Genomic DNA, 15,991 nt, shown 5'->3' on the forward strand with positions numbered 1-15,991 from the left:
CAGTTTATGTTCTTTTTTTGTTTTGTTTTGTTTTGTTTTTTGCGGTACTGGGGATCGAACTCAGGGCCTTATGCTTGCAAGGCAAGCACTCTACCAGCTGAGCTATCTCCACAGCCCAGTTTATGTTCTTTGTAGTAATAATAATTACAACAATTAATATGGCAGAACGTATTTGTTTTTAATGTCAAGAAATTGAATTGTGGTTATAAATTTAGATACTATTCACATAATAATTATAGATTAATTTGATCTAACTTAGTGCCTTTATTGTAAATAAAATTTAAGTAACAAGATGGGGGGGTCTCTGAAAAAATGTAATTATTTATAATTTTAGAATGAATGATTGCTTTTACTTCAAGCATATTTTTAATGTTTTAAGTATACTAAACATAATTTTTAAAGTAATAAGATATTTACTCTGGTATATATATATATATATAAGATAATTCAGTACTCTGCAAATACTGAATATAAATATGCATATATAACATATGCATACATATGAGTACAATAATGCATAGCATATATATGCATGAAAGTGTGTATAATATAGAGTATATAGCCATATGAAGATACAGAGCATGCATTTTATAGATGACCACAAATAGAATTAATATTTATATCTTATTATATTACTATGGAACCAAAATTGACTTTTTTTTTGTTTCAAAAACTGAAACACATTCTTCTAGCAACTTAACTTTTCCTGTATTGTGTGTCATTAAGAAAACTGCAGTTTGTCTAAAAAAAGCACAGCAGACCAAACCCAGATAGAATGTATATAAATTACTTTCAGAATCACTTGAACCATATTTTTTAGCATTCTAATTTTACAGCAGATATTCTTTGGCCTTTACAAAGGGTTTACTATTTGTGAAGTACTTACTACCAATGTAAATTCAACTATGTGTGATGTGTGGTTTTCCCTAAAATCAAAAGAACTTACAATCAGATTATGCTCCAAAATCTTGTTTGAAATCTAAAAGAATTTCTTTAAATACAGAGGTTAATTTAATATTGCAATCACAAATTGTATAAGTTGTCACATCTACAACATGCATGAATATATTTAAATGCTCTAAAAGATATGTAAAAGCCTGTAATTCACACCCTTGAAAGGATCAGTTTTTAAGAAATTAAATAATTACAAAGTAACAAACTAAATAATTATGTATTTATTGTATTAGTTTTATAAGCTGAACACGCACAGTGCTTACAATAAACCAAGGTAAGTAAATAAGTGACGTGAAAGACAGAATGAACCCTCAATAAATTGTTGGTAGATACATCTGTGGTGACATGAAAAGGTGAGTAATTTCAGACATTGAAAGTTAGATGAAAATTATAGTTCATCAATATTGTGATTACTTAAAAAATGAAGTAAAGGAATCTACGGATATTTTGTCCTATCTCAGGTTTTTCCTTTGTGCACGGTATTACTATCTGATGATCTTTTTCTATTTCTCTCTTATCTTCTTGATGTCATTCTCCATTTGAAATCATAAGCTAACTGATGGGGACAAAAGCAGGGTTGCTAGATGAAATTTTAAAAAGCCCAGTTTGAACTTCACAAAAACACCAGATAGGTTTTTGTTTGTTTGGCTTTAGTTCTATGTCCATGCAATATTTTGTTTCACTTTAACTGCTGTCCAGTGTTTCTGTTTCTAAATCTGAAATGCTAGACAAAGAAAAGGTAATAGTCTTAGTAACAGTCCTATTTTTTTTTTTTTTCTCTTGTACTGGCCCAACACTATTTTCCCAGATAAACAATCCCTCCAAGAGAGGTATTATACTGTGGTTGTGGAAAGAGAAGCAGACTCGGTCTAAAGTGGGGTCTGTAATTGCCAGGTTCCCAGTTCATGTAGCTACACAGTTGTTATTCTTCCAGGGAGTAAATGAGACTGTGAAAGATAGCAATAATTAGGTTGATTTGAGGTAAGTGGCATTTCAGACGTAATAGCAAAGCAGAAAGATAAGAGGAAAACAAAAGACATTTATAATTATTACACAGGATCTAATCTTTAGTCATCATACTGCATTTAATATGGAGCAAATATGCCAGTTATTTTTTAAACAGATTGATTTCAGCTCTTCTGAAGACATCTGTATAAATTAAAATCTATTCAATGTGAAAGGACCAGTTTTCAATGATGATTATATTCAAAATCTTTTCCTCATCTTTATTCTTTTATTGTATTATATTATTCTGGAAGCAGAGGTCCTACTCTGCTCCCATTACTTGGTCAATACTTATATTTAATATTTACTTTACTCTTTTATAATTTGGTATTTTATTCTTTGATTTTTTTTTTTTCAATCATTGCTTTAAGTTGTGAGTATCACATTGTGGGCTTATTTGGCACATGGAGTCAGTAGATGGCTATTTACAGGAATGAGGGTAATGAAGCTCTAGGTCATGAGCACATTTTATGTGGTTGCTGCAAAATTAATTGAAGAGATATGAGAATTTACTTATATTTCCTTTATTTATTCCGTCTTTTTTGTTTCGTTTTGTTTTGTTTTTGCAGGGGGTGGGGTGGGAGGGACTTGGGATTGAACACAGTGGCACTCAACTAATAAGCCAGATCTTTTTTGCTGTTATTGTTTTGTTTTTGCATTTTATTTAGAGACAGGGTCTCACAGAATTGCTTAGCACCTTCCTTTTGCAGAGGCTGGCTTTGAATGCTCAATCCTCTTGCCTCAGCCTCACAAGCTGCTGGGAGTACAATCATGCACAATCATGCACCACCACACCCAGCTGTTTATTCCATTTTTAAATAAATGAATTGTTTTGGGTGTGCTTAAGAAATATAAAATAACTATTATAATTCTATGTTTTTAACTGGATGCTGAGGATAATGAAGGGTGGACAACTTTCACAAAACCTAAAGACTTATATTCAAAATAGATCCAGAAGTAAATCAAGATACCACCATACACATCTAAGTGACTAAGACAATAACAACAAAAAAATAAGGATAGGAACAATGTCAAATGCTAATAAGAATCTGGAGCAATGGGAACTCTCATTTATTGATGATGAGAATGTAGAATGGTGTAGTCACTTTAAAAATGGCAATTTCTTACAGTTGAGCCAAAGTTCAACTAATGAAGCAATTGAGCTCCTAGGCATTTCTAACTCCTAAGCAAATCTAACTGATTTGAACATAGTTACGATTATTATATGTCAATGAAAAAAACAAAAAAAATTCATGTCCAAATAAAAACCTCTCTATAAATATTTATAATAGTTTTATTAATAATAATTGAACACTGGAAACAAAGGTGTTCTTCAATAAATGACTGCCTAAACTAACTGTGAAATCCAAATAATGGAGTACTGTTCAGTGATTTTAAAGTGATAAAAATAATGAATTAAAAACCATATAAACACATGGATGATTCCTATGCATGTTGTTAACTGAAAGAAGCTACTCAGAATAGGTTTCATATTCTATGATTCTATTTATATGACTTTTTAAAAAGGGAAAATTAGAGCCAATAAGTAAGTCAGTGATTGCCAGGGGCTGGTTCAGGAGTGATTTAATGAGTAAATGGAGCAAAGGGCATTTTTTGGGGATGGTGAAATTACTCTGTATAATTCAGTAATGGTAAAGGCATGATGTTACGCGTTTATCAAAACCATATAGAACTTTATATCATAGGGTGAACCTTAATGTGTGCAAATTAGATAGAAATAATTTAGGAGATAAGGAGTTCCTGAAGCAAAATGTATGACAGTCAATCAAACTATATTACCAATGAATGGAACAACCTTGAGTTAGGAGAATGTAGGCTAAGGAACATTTGAAATGAGTATGAATTAAAGGCAAAAGATATTGTACTTAAGTATGGTTATCTATTTTATAATATTGTTTCCACTGTTTAGCATTTCTGAAATCAACATAAATGTATTCTTGAATTGAACAATTAAGCCAAGGGCTAGCAGATTGTAGAGGTCAGATTTCTCACTGTTGGACTGGGCAGTTACATTTCAAGCCAAGGGTAAAGCTTAGAATCTTCCACATGGTAATGAATTAGAGTTGGAGACATCAGCATAAACTCATATAAAGATAGATCATATCAAGATAGATGTAGATGCTTATATATAAAAGTTCAGTTGAGAAAGCTTAGAAGAAATGCATCCCAACAGAAACCAGCACACAAGGTATTATGATCTTGCTTTCTAACACCTGTTTCTGCCTAAAGGAGCCTGGGCTAGTCAATAAATGATGACTCTAAGTCTGGGATAGGAAAGAAATAAATCATAAAATGATATCCTGCAGTGCCAGAGAAAAAGGAAGTGCTGAAATAAACTAGCAAATGCAAAGAATATAAAAAGCATAGTGAAGACAGTATGACACAGTAATCAACTCAAAGAGTTCCCTTAGCCAAAACTTGAATAATTTGAGCAGCAAAATAAACAAAGAAGTATTGTTATAACTTAAATAATAAAATAAATACCCACAAGTTCATACTGATGAAAATAAAATACTGAATAAATAAATGAATTGGGAGAACAGACAAATCCCCATGTAGATGAATTTCAAATAATTTTTGTAGATGCTTCCTCCTTAAGGATGAACTTTACATAGTAACTTTTCAAAGTACTTTTCAACGTGTACAGAATAGAAAAGAGAATAAGAAGACTATTTTACCATGGTGGAGCTTGGTCAGCACTGCCTCAGCCAGGGATAATCAAAGTCAACATGAGTAGAGATATCATTTGATAAAATTTACACTTGATATAATTTAATGAGAATAACACCTAATCCCTGTGGTTTTCCTTCCCCAAACCTATAACCCCAGACAAACCATGAGAAAAATATGAGGAGACAAATTCCAATTAAGGGGCACTGCAAAACACCTGACCAGTATTCCTTAAAGCTTCCAATGTCATAAAAAATAAAATCGGAGAAACTATCACATAAAAAATATTAGGAAAAATGACAACTATATATAAGGTGGAATCTGGATAGGACACCATTACAAAAAAAAGAACACTATATTTATACTAAGGAAATTTGAATAAAATGAGCATATTAGTGATGGAACTCAGAACACTCCACCCCAAAATATGTCTGCAGGACACCAGCGTATACCACCCCCAAATACACCTTTTGGCATCTTGAAATATTTTGAGCTGGTTATTTTGAAAAATTGCAGATACAGGAGTAGTTCTGCAAAGTCACTCTTTTGTAAGACAAATTTACATCTAAGAAGGAAACATACACATTTGTGAGAGGTTTGACAAGGTAGGATTGTATGACCTTATTGGGGCTCACACTACTAGTGATTGACTCCTTGTCAGCAAAAGTGAAAAACAGAAAGTCCAGTAGCCATTTTAATTATTTTAATTATAGCCCTTCTTTTTGCCCACCCAATGTTATTTTATTTTCATTTTGGACCAAGAATTGAACCCAGTGGCACTTAACCACTGAAACACATCCCTAGCCCTTCTTACATTTTATTTAGAGACAGGGTCTCACTAAGTTGCCTAGAAGTTTACTAAGTTGCTGAGGCTAACTTTGAATTTGCAATCCTGACTCAGCCTCCTGAGCTTCTGGTATTAAAGGTGTGTGCTAGGCCCCAATTTTAAAATGATCCAATTGCATAGATTGTAATCCAGAGCTCCTCTAATCAGGGCAAAGGGCAGCACTACTTTAGGAATACAAGCATGCAAACTGCCTGCACAGGCCCACTTTGCTAGCCAGGTTCTGTACCACATCCTTCTGGCAGAAGCTAAGTTTGCCTTGGCCACTGACTTTTGAGCAGTTGTTTGATTTCTTGCTGCAATTCGGTATACCTAACAGCAAAGTGCCTTAGGAGTGGGTTGGTCACATTGCTAACCATCCAGCAGACTAACCTGGGCTCTTTAAGGTAATTTTGGTTGCAGGGTTTCCAGGTACAGCAGGAGAAAGAACAAACCCCAATCTGCAAACACTTTTTAGGCCTCTCTTTCATAGTTGTCTCTGTATTATTGGGTCAAAACAAATCCCATGGGCCAAAGCCTAAATCAAGGAGTAGGAAAGTAAGTTCAAATGCTTGAAAAGAGTAGTTACAAAAGCTCATTGCATGAAGGAGTACTGTATTTTATCAAACACTTTCTCAGCATCTATTGAAATAATCATATGATTCTTTAAGTCTATTGATGTGATGAGTTACATTTATTGATTTCTGGATGTTGAACCAAACTTGCATTCCAGGGATAAAGCCCACTTAATAGTGATGCACTATCTTTTTAAATATGTTTTTGTATACTACTTGCCAGAATTTTGTTAAGGATTTTTGCATCCATGTTCATCAGGGATATTGGTCTAAAGTTTTCTTTCCTTGATGCATCTTTGTCTGGTTTTGGTATCAGAGTGATACTAGCTTCCTAGAAGGAGTTTGGAATGGTTCCCTCCATTTCTATTTCCTGGAATACTTTGTGAAGTATTGGTATTAGTTCTTCTTCAAAGATCTTGTAGAATTTGGCTGAGAGTCCATCTGGTCCTGGGTTTTTCTTGGTTGGTAGGCTTTTGATGACTTCTTCTATTTCGGTGCTTGAAATTGATCGGTTTAAATTGTGTATGTCCTCCAGATTCATTTTGGGAGGATCATATGTCTCTAAAATTTTTTTAACATCTTCGATATTTTCTATTTTGTTGGAGTATAGATTTTCAAAGTACCTTCTACTTATGTTATGTATTTCAGTGGTGTATGTCATGATCTTTCCTTTTCTATCATGAATTCTAGTGATTTGAGTTTTCTCTCTCTATAACAAAAAAAAAAAATTGTTTGTAGTTTCCACACGTATTTATGTATTTCTGTGCTATGGTTTGGATGTGAGTTGACTCCTAAGAGGTCATGTGTGAGACAATGCTAGAAAGTTCAGAGGAGAAATGATTGGTTTTTGAAAGTCTTAACCCAATCAGTGATTAATCCTCTGATAGGAATTAACTGAGTGGTAACTAAAAAGGTAGGGTGTGACCAGAAGAGGTGGGAGTTGGGGGGCATGACTTCAGATTATATGTTTATATCTGGCAAGTGGAGGACTTTTTCTCTGCTTTCTGATCATCATGTGAGCTGCTTCCCTCCACTATACTCTTCTGCCATGATGTTTTGACTTCACCTTGAGCCCGGAGAAATGGAACCCACTGTCTGTGGATTGAGACATCCGAAACTGTGAGCCCCCAAATAAACTTTCTCCTTCAAAGTTGTTCTGTTTCAGTCTTTTAGTCACAGCAGCAAGAAATTGACCAAAACATTCTATGAATATGTTATGTGTAAATAGTAACAATTCTAACTGTTCATAGTAAACAATAAAGAAGAATGACTATTTCTCTGTATTCTTATTTCAGATATATTAGCAGTTAGAGAATTGTGACAGAACTTATTAGGTGAGCTTACAAAAGTTTTGAAAAATCAGTAAATTTATTTTTAATCAATCAAAATTAACTTCTAAGAGCTGAGTTTTTAAATATGATAGATGAAGCCATTGGGGAGGAATCATAATTACTATAGACAGTTTATGAATATATACATGGGGGGATCAACATTTTAACCTCTACTGCATAAAAAGCCCTATTGTTGCTCTATTTCAAAATTATTCTTTAAGGATCTTTCTCTGTGTGCAGAGGTAACAATTGGGAGGAGACAATTTTATCAACACTTTATGTATTTTGAATATAAAAGCAACTTTCCTGACATATATTAGCTCTTTATAAGTTGCTTTGCATTCAGGGTCCATATTCACAGGAACAACATAAAAAAGTAAAAGATTTAAATTGACCTCGTCTGCTGTGCAGAATATCCCATTCAATAGGTTCATCAATCATCATAGTCCTTTGAACTGTGGCTAGCAATTATAATTACTTTAAAAGTATTTAACATTTGGAGGATGGCATAATAGTATTTATAATAAGTAAGATCCTTCCTGTGAAATGTAAATTGGTCCTTATTGGTGAAGCATGAAAACATATACTTTTGTTTAGGTTACACACAGTAGTCTGGGTTGGTAATAATGATATTGTTGCCTTCAATAGGAACAGCTTTATGAGAGTGAAGAACAGTTGAAGGTGCTTTTGACTTGTTAGCATGCACGAAGATTAGCACTTCCATCTCTTTTCCTATTATTATGTTTTGTGTCGCCTTAAGTTTTGCTTAATGTCTCATGATTTTTTTTTTTTTACTTTTTTAACTTTTTATATTGGTACTTACTTAATTAAACTTGGAGGTATAGGTAAGGTTCTAAAGGTTCTAGATAGAGACACATAGAGACACAGAGAGCCCATTCAATGGGAATCCCAAGAGTTTTACACACATGTGATGAAGTCCCTGAGATGTGTCTGGCTGCTTCTTTTTTCTCTTTTTTCTTTTTCTTTTTTTCTGTTGTTGTTTTTGATTAGGGGTTACCAGAGATGGAATCCAGAGACCCTTAACCACTGAGAAAGATCCCCAGCCCTTTTGATATTTTCTGTTGAGACAGGGTCTTGATAAATCAGTTAGGGCCTCACAAAATATTGGGTTGGCTTTGAACTTGCAATCCTCCTGCCTCAGCCTCCTGAACCACTGGGTTATAGGCATGTGCTATTGCACCTGGCTCTGACAACTATTTTTTTTTTTAATTTTACTTGTTTTTCTTAGTAGACAGTAGAATGCATTTTGACATATTATATATACATGGAGTACAACTCCCATTCTTTTGGTTGTACGTGATGAGGAATTACATTGGTTGTGTATTCACATATGAACCTAGGAAAGTGATGTCTGATTCATCATACTACTTTTCCTATTCCCATTCTATCTTACTTCCCTCCATTCTCCTTTGTCTAAACCAAAGTACTTCTGTTACTCCCTACTGCTCCTATAAGTGAGTTGGCATCCACATGTCAGAGAGAACATTTGGCCTTTGGATTGTTGGGATTGGCTTATTTTGCCTAGCATGATATTCTCCAGTTCCATCCATTTCCTGACAATTGCCATAATTTCATTTCTCTTTATGGCTGAGTAATATTCCACTGTATATGTATACCACATTTGCTTTGCCATTAATCTGTTGAATGGCACCCAGGCTGCTCCCATAGTTCAGTTATTGTGAATTGAGCTGCTGTGAACATTGATGTGGCTGTGTCACTATAGTATACAGATTTTAAGTTCGTTGGGCATATACTCAGGAGTGGGACAACTTGATCAAATGGTGGTTCCATTCCAAGATTTCTGAGGAATCTCCATACTGCTTTCCATCATCATTACACCAAGTTGCAGTCCCACCAGCAATGTATGAATTTACCTTTCTCCCCACATCCTCACCAACAATTATTATTGCTTGTATTCCTGATAATTGCCATTCTGACTGGAGTAAGATGAAATCTCAGTGTAGTTTTAACTTGCATTTCTCTAACTGTTAGAGATGTTGAAAATTTTCATGTTATTTGTTGACCATTCATATTTCTTCTGTGAATTGCCTGTTCAGTTCCTTTGCCCATTTATTGATTGGGTTATTTGTGTTTTGGTGTGAAGTTTTTTGAATTCTTCCTATGTCCTGAAGATTAATGCTCTATCTGAGTTGAAGGTAATAAAGATTTTCTCCCATTCTTGATTGTTTCCTTTGCTATGAAGAAGATTTTTAGTTTGATTCCATCCCATTTGTTGATTCTTGTTTTTACTTCTTGTGATTTAGTCATCTTACTAAGGGAGTTGGTTCTTAAGCTGACATGATGCATATTTGGACCTACTTTTTCTTCTAGTAGGTGCAGGGTCTCTAGTCTAATGCCTAGGTCCTTGATTCACTTTGGATTGAATTTTGGGCAGGGTTAGAGAGGTCTAATTTCATTTTGATACATAGAGATTTCCAATTTTCCCAGCACCATTTGTTGAAGAGGCCGTCTTTTTTCCAGTGTATGTTTTTGGCACCTATGTCTAGTATGAGATAATTATATTTAAGTGGGTTTGTCTCTGTGTCTTCTATTCTGCTCCATTTGTCTTTGTTTCTGTTTTGGTGCCAGTACTATGCCATTTTTGTTACTATAGCTCTGTGGTATAATTTATGGTCTGGTATTGAGATGCCTCCTGCTTCACACTTCTTGCTGAGGACTACTTTCTGAGGACTTGCTATTCTGAGTCTCTTATTTTTCCAAATGAATTTCATGACTGCTTTTTCCACTTCTATGAAGAACATCATTGGAATTCTAATAGGAATTGAATTAAGCCTGTATAATGCTTTTGGAAATATGGCCATTTTGATGTTAATTCTGCCTATGCAAGAACATGAGAGAGCTTTCCATCTTCTAAGTTCTTCAGTTACTTTCTTTAGAGTTCTGTAGTTTTCATATAGAGGTCTTTCACCTCTTTTGTTAGATTGACTCCCAAATATTTTTTGAGGTTCTTGTGAATGAGATGGTTTTCCTAATTTCTCTTTCAGTTGATTCATCACTGATATTTAGGAATGCATTTGATTTATGGGTATTAAATTTATATCCTGCACTTCGTTGAATTTCTTTATTCGTTCTAGAAGTTTTCTAGTGTAGTTTTTTGGGTCTCCCAAATATAGAATCATGTTTCAGCAAATAGTGATAGTGTTGAGTTCTTCTTTTCCTATTCTTATCACTTTAATTTCTTTGTCCATCTAATTGCTCTGGCTAGAGTTTCAAGGACGATGTTGAACAGAAGTGGTGAAAGAGGGTGTCTCTGTCTTGTTCCAGTTTTTAGAGGGAATGCTTTAATTTTTCTCCATTTAGAATTATGTTGGCCTTGGGTTGAGCATATACAGTTTTTACAATGTTAAGGTATGTTCATACTATCCCAAGTTTTTCTAGTGTTTTGAACATGAAGAGGTTCTATATGTTGTCAAATGCTTTTTATGCATCTATTGAGATAATCATGTAATTCTTGTCTTTATGTACAACAATGTGATGAATTATGTTTATTGATTTCCATATGTTAAACTAACCTGGCATCTCTGGAATGAACAACACTTGAATGTTGGTGCACTATCTTTGAAATATATTTTCACATGTGATTTGCCAGTCTCTTAAGAATTTTTGCATCTGTATTCATCAGGGATATTGTTCTGAAGTTTTCTTTTCTTGAGGTGTCTTTGTCTGGTTTTGGAATCAGGATACTAGTTTCATAGAATGAGTTTGGAAGGGTATCCTTTACTAATTCATGAAATAATTTGAGGAAAATTAGTTTTAAATATTATCTGAAGGTTTGGTAGAACTTGGCTGAGAATCCATCTGGTTCTGAGCTTTTCTTTGTTGGTAAGCTTTTTATGTATGGAATATTCAATTTCCTTGCTTAAAATTATCTGTTTAAATTATCTAAGTCTTCCTGGTTCAATTTGAATAGGTCAGATGTCTCTAGAAATTTGTCAATGTCTTCAAGATTTTCTATTTCATTAGAGTATAAATTTTCAAAATAGTTCTGGTTATTATCTGTATTTCAGTAGTTTTGTCATAATAGTTCCTTTTTCATCATGAATTTTAGTAATCTGAGTTTTCTCTCTCTCTTCATTAGTGTGGTTAAGGTTTTATCAATTTTTTTATATTTTCAAGGAATCACTTTTTGTTTTGTCAATTTTTTAAATTGTTTCTTTTGTTTCAATTTTATCGATTTCAGCTCTGATTTTAATTATTTCCTGTCTTCTATTGCTTTTGGTGTTGATTTGTTCTTATTTTTTTAGGGCTTTGAGATATTATGTTAGGTTTTTTTTTTTTTTTGGAAGGGTGATTTTTTATTCTTTTAACGAATGAGCTAAATGCAATGAACTTCCCTCTTAGAACTGCCTTCATAGAGTCCCAGAGATTTTGATATGTTATGTTGCTATTCTCATTTACCTCTAAGTATTTTTTTTTTATTTCATCCCTGATTTCTTATGCTATCCATTGGTCATTCAGTAGTGTATTATTTAGTTTCCAGGTGTTAGAGTAGCTTCTACTTTCTACTTTTTATTTTGTTATGGATTTCTAATTTCATTCCATTATGATCTGATAGAATGCAAGATATCATCTCTTTTTTTTTTTTTGTATTTGCTAAGATTTGTTTTTTGGCCTAAAATATGGTCTATTTTAGAGTGGGATCTGTGTGCTAGCAAGAAGAAAGTTTATTACAACATTGATGGATGAAATACCTTATATATGTCTGATTTTATCATTAAGTTCTATAGTTTCTTTGTTTAGTTTTTATTTAGAGGATCTGTTCAGTGGTGAGAGAGTGTGTTAAAATCACCCATTACTATTGTGCTGTGGTCTATTTGATTCTTGAAATTGAAAAGTGTTTGTGTGATGTATGCAGATGCTCTGTTGTTTGGGGTAGAAATATTTACAGTTGTTATGTCTTGATGTATATTTCCCTTAAGTACAATGAAATTATTTTCTTGGTCCATTATTACTGATTTTAGCTCAAAGTCCACTTTATCTGATATGTGGATAGAAACCTCTATTTCTTTACAAGATATATATGAGTGATATGATTTTTCCCATTTTTTTAACCTTCAGTATGTGGATGTCTTTGCCTGTGAGGTGAGTTTCTTGGAGACAGCATGTTGTTGGCTCTTGTATTTTAATCTAAACTGCCAATCTTTGTCTTTTGATTGATGAGGTTAGACCATTTACATTCAAAGTTGTTACTGAGATGTGAATTTTATTCCCAGACATTTTTATTTATTTGTTTTTTAATTTGAATTTGCTTCTCCTTTGATTGACTATTTTTCTAGTTTAGTTCCTCCCTTTGCCAGTTTTCATTTTTATTTTTCATTTTTTCTTCATGAAATATTTTGTTAAGTATATTTTATGGAGCAGGTTTTCTAGTTGTAAATTCCTTTAAGTTTGTTTATCATCAAAGGTTTTTATTTCATTGTCAATTCTGATGCTTAATTATGCTTGGTATAGTATTCTTGCTTAGCATCCATTTTTTTTTATTTCAGAGCTTATAATACATTATTCCAAGACCTCCTAGCTTTGAGGTTCTGGGTTGAGAAATAAGCTGAGATCTGTATTGATTTCCCTATAAATGTGATGTGTGTTTTTTCTGGCAGTCTTTAAAATTCTGTCCTTATCATGTGCTTTGGTGTAGGTCTGTTGTAATTCTGTATGTTTGGGGTCCACTAAACTTCCAGTATTCGATTTTTTCATTTCTTCCTTTTGGTTTAGAAATTTTCTGATATTATTTTATTGAAAAGATTGTGAATTCCTTTGGTTTGTGTCTCTGTACATTCATCTATCCAAATAAATCTTAAATTTTGTGCTTACATGTTATTCCATATTTATTGGAAGTTCTGCCTATGGTCTCTTAACAGCTTTTCTCTATAGTCAACTTTATTTTCAAGATTATATATTTTGTCTTCATTGCCTGAAACTCTGTCTTCCAAGTGGTCTAATCTGTTGGTTATGCTTTCCCTTGAATCTTTAATTTGGTTTATTGTTTTCTTCACCTTGAGGATTTCTGCTTGATTTCTTTTCAGAATCTCTTTATTGAATTGATCTTTCAATTCCTGTATTTCTCTCTCATTTTACTCCTTAAATCATTCTTTACCTCATGAACCAGTTTAACTATTAGCATTCTTTCTCTATCATTTCTTCCACTGTGGTGTCAATGGATGCTGTTATTGGTGCATCTTGGTTTGTTTGGAGTGATTCATTCCCTTGTTTTTTCATGTTGTTTGTGTGTCTACCCATCTATCAGTATGGATCTGAGACAGTACAGTTTCTTCCCTGTATACTTACAGTGTCCCTGAAGGTGTCCTGTACCTTGCATTAAAGGGAGTCAAATCATAACAACAATTAATGCAAATGATATACAGCTTTGAAACAAATAGCTCCTGCTAGGATTTCTTCCAATTTTTCACAATAAGCAGAAATGATACATTCAGTTATTGCCTACAATAAAAATAGTAAGTTTGCAATAGGGCTTACAATTTCCATTAGTGGACAAAGAGAGAAAAGAAGTGGTTTTGGATGTAATGATTGTGAAGGAGGCAGAGAAAAGATAGAAGTAAAAATTAAAGGAAGAGTGAAAGAGGGAACAGTACAGGTTGACTGTTAGCAGGAGAAAAGAGAGAAAAAAATCAAGGGAAACAAATAATTGAGAGAAAAATATATATTAAAGTAAAAATTCAAAAAATTGAAATTAGAAAGAACTAAAAAAAAGAATACAAAAGTGAAACATACTAATCAAACATCCTATTCCTCAACAAATTGATTCATGAAAAATAACTGGCTTCAAAGATTTTAGAAATGACAGAGAAATGACAGAGAAAATAAGGCAAAAAAAACATCTTGATGAAAAGTTAGAGAATTTTTTTCCATTTGAGATAAAGAGATTCTCAGCATCTCTTCTTAGCAGTGTTAGGTCTAGAGTATGACGCTTGCTCTACTTTCAGGGTAGGGTTGCAAGGGTGAGAGGGTTAATCCTGGAGGTAGAACTCCAGGAGGAGGAGTTTGGGCTTAGGGAGGCTCTAGGCTCTTCACTGAATGCCTGTTTCACCTGAGATTTTAAATCAGAGCACCACCAGGACCTAGTGATTGTTGGTCCACACTGGAAGCTTGTACCCATGGATCTCTTTTGGGTTCCACTTGTGTGACGTAGGAGCGAATTCTCAGTCCATTACATCACCTGCCGACCGCACATTTCCTGGTGTTGTTTTCAGTCTCCAAACTCAATCTCTCCTGCCCCTGCCCTTTTGAATTCTTGACCAGGCTGCATCTCTCCCAGGCAGTCCTGCAAGCAGCCAGATTGGAGGAGAGGGAGAGAGCCAGGTGGGTTACCATGATCAGTTGTCTCCTGTGTAAACCTCTCTCCATATTTAATTTTCTCCTGGTCACTTAGGCACACTCTGTTGAACAGCATGGGTTTGCCAGGTCTTTTTTTTTCAGGCCAGTCATGGGTTTGCCAGAAATCATCTCCCTCAGCTGCTGGCCCCTGCACCATGGCTGCAAAATTGTTCCTTTCTCTGACCTCCACATGCTGCCTGGAGCAATGCAGTTGCAGTATCAATGGCAATATTTGTCATCAACAAATACTATTAGGTTTTATTATTAGAATGATTAAAAGATAGGTATTATTACATTCATCATCATACTCTCATTTGATTGAAGTTTTTTTTTTTTAAGCATTCATTTTGCACTTATCGGTACCGCTGTATGTTTGTCAACATCCCAAATATAGTGTATATATTTCTATCAAAGCTATAAACTTAATATTTAACTGGGTATATTCAAAGTAGTGATGTTTATAGTCCATGCTTAAAATTATAAATTTCAATTAAATATAAGAGATGTATGGTCCAACTCCTTATATTGGAACAAATAAAATATGGTGCATTTTCAGCAGGTGGTGGCTCAAGGGAGACAGTATCTGTCCCATGGGTGACTGCTAGTGAAGTGTCTGGAGAAAACTAGGTGACTGCCTCCTGCACCCATGCTTTCTTAACATACCAGATAGCATGAAGGTGAGGTGAGGAAGGAAACCCAGTTGATGGGAACTACCTTCCTCCTAGATCTATGTAAGTAAGAACTGCATAAATACATGGAGTTCCTGTCTTCTAAATTACCTTCAGATTCTTCTGATGTAAGCTGTATTGCTTTAAAAATAACAACAACAAGAAAAAAGCATTTTTCTCTCTACTTTGACCTCATTCTCCTCTGTTGGGATAAATCCATTTTATTGAAGAGGTGACAGTTTGTTCCTTCTGCCAAATGGATGATATACTGTTGAACAGAAAGTGTCTGTCATTGATAAGCTTATACAAATTCTTTCTCTTTGGTGGCAGTGTGGTAAATCGCACAGAACTTTGTCACTGCCAGTTAGTGCTGCCTAAGAACTTACAAAGGAAAATGGAAACAAACAGGTACCTGATAATATTAATTCTGACTGGCTGACTGCACTTGAGAAAGAGAAATGGATTATGGCTACTTCATGATCACTTTCAAATTATGTATTTGCACATTGTATTGTTCCCCTGGGAAGGGAGTCATGATGATAATGTAGACCACCTCCGTTTAGGGCTCCA

At 34.1% G+C, this 15,991-nt stretch overlaps 1 protein-coding gene across 1 annotated transcript in view; it reads left to right on the forward strand.

Moving 5' to 3' along the window:
* The window catches only part of CNTN5 (contactin 5), a 1,212,510-nt gene that overhangs the window by 475,786 nt on the left and 720,733 nt on the right, over positions 1–15,991 (forward strand). The gene's annotated exons all lie outside the window — the stretch shown is intronic.

Source organism: Sciurus vulgaris (assembly GCF_902686455.1).
Source record: "Sciurus vulgaris genome assembly, chromosome: 11".
Taxonomy (NCBI): domain Eukaryota; kingdom Metazoa; phylum Chordata; class Mammalia; order Rodentia; family Sciuridae; genus Sciurus; species Sciurus vulgaris.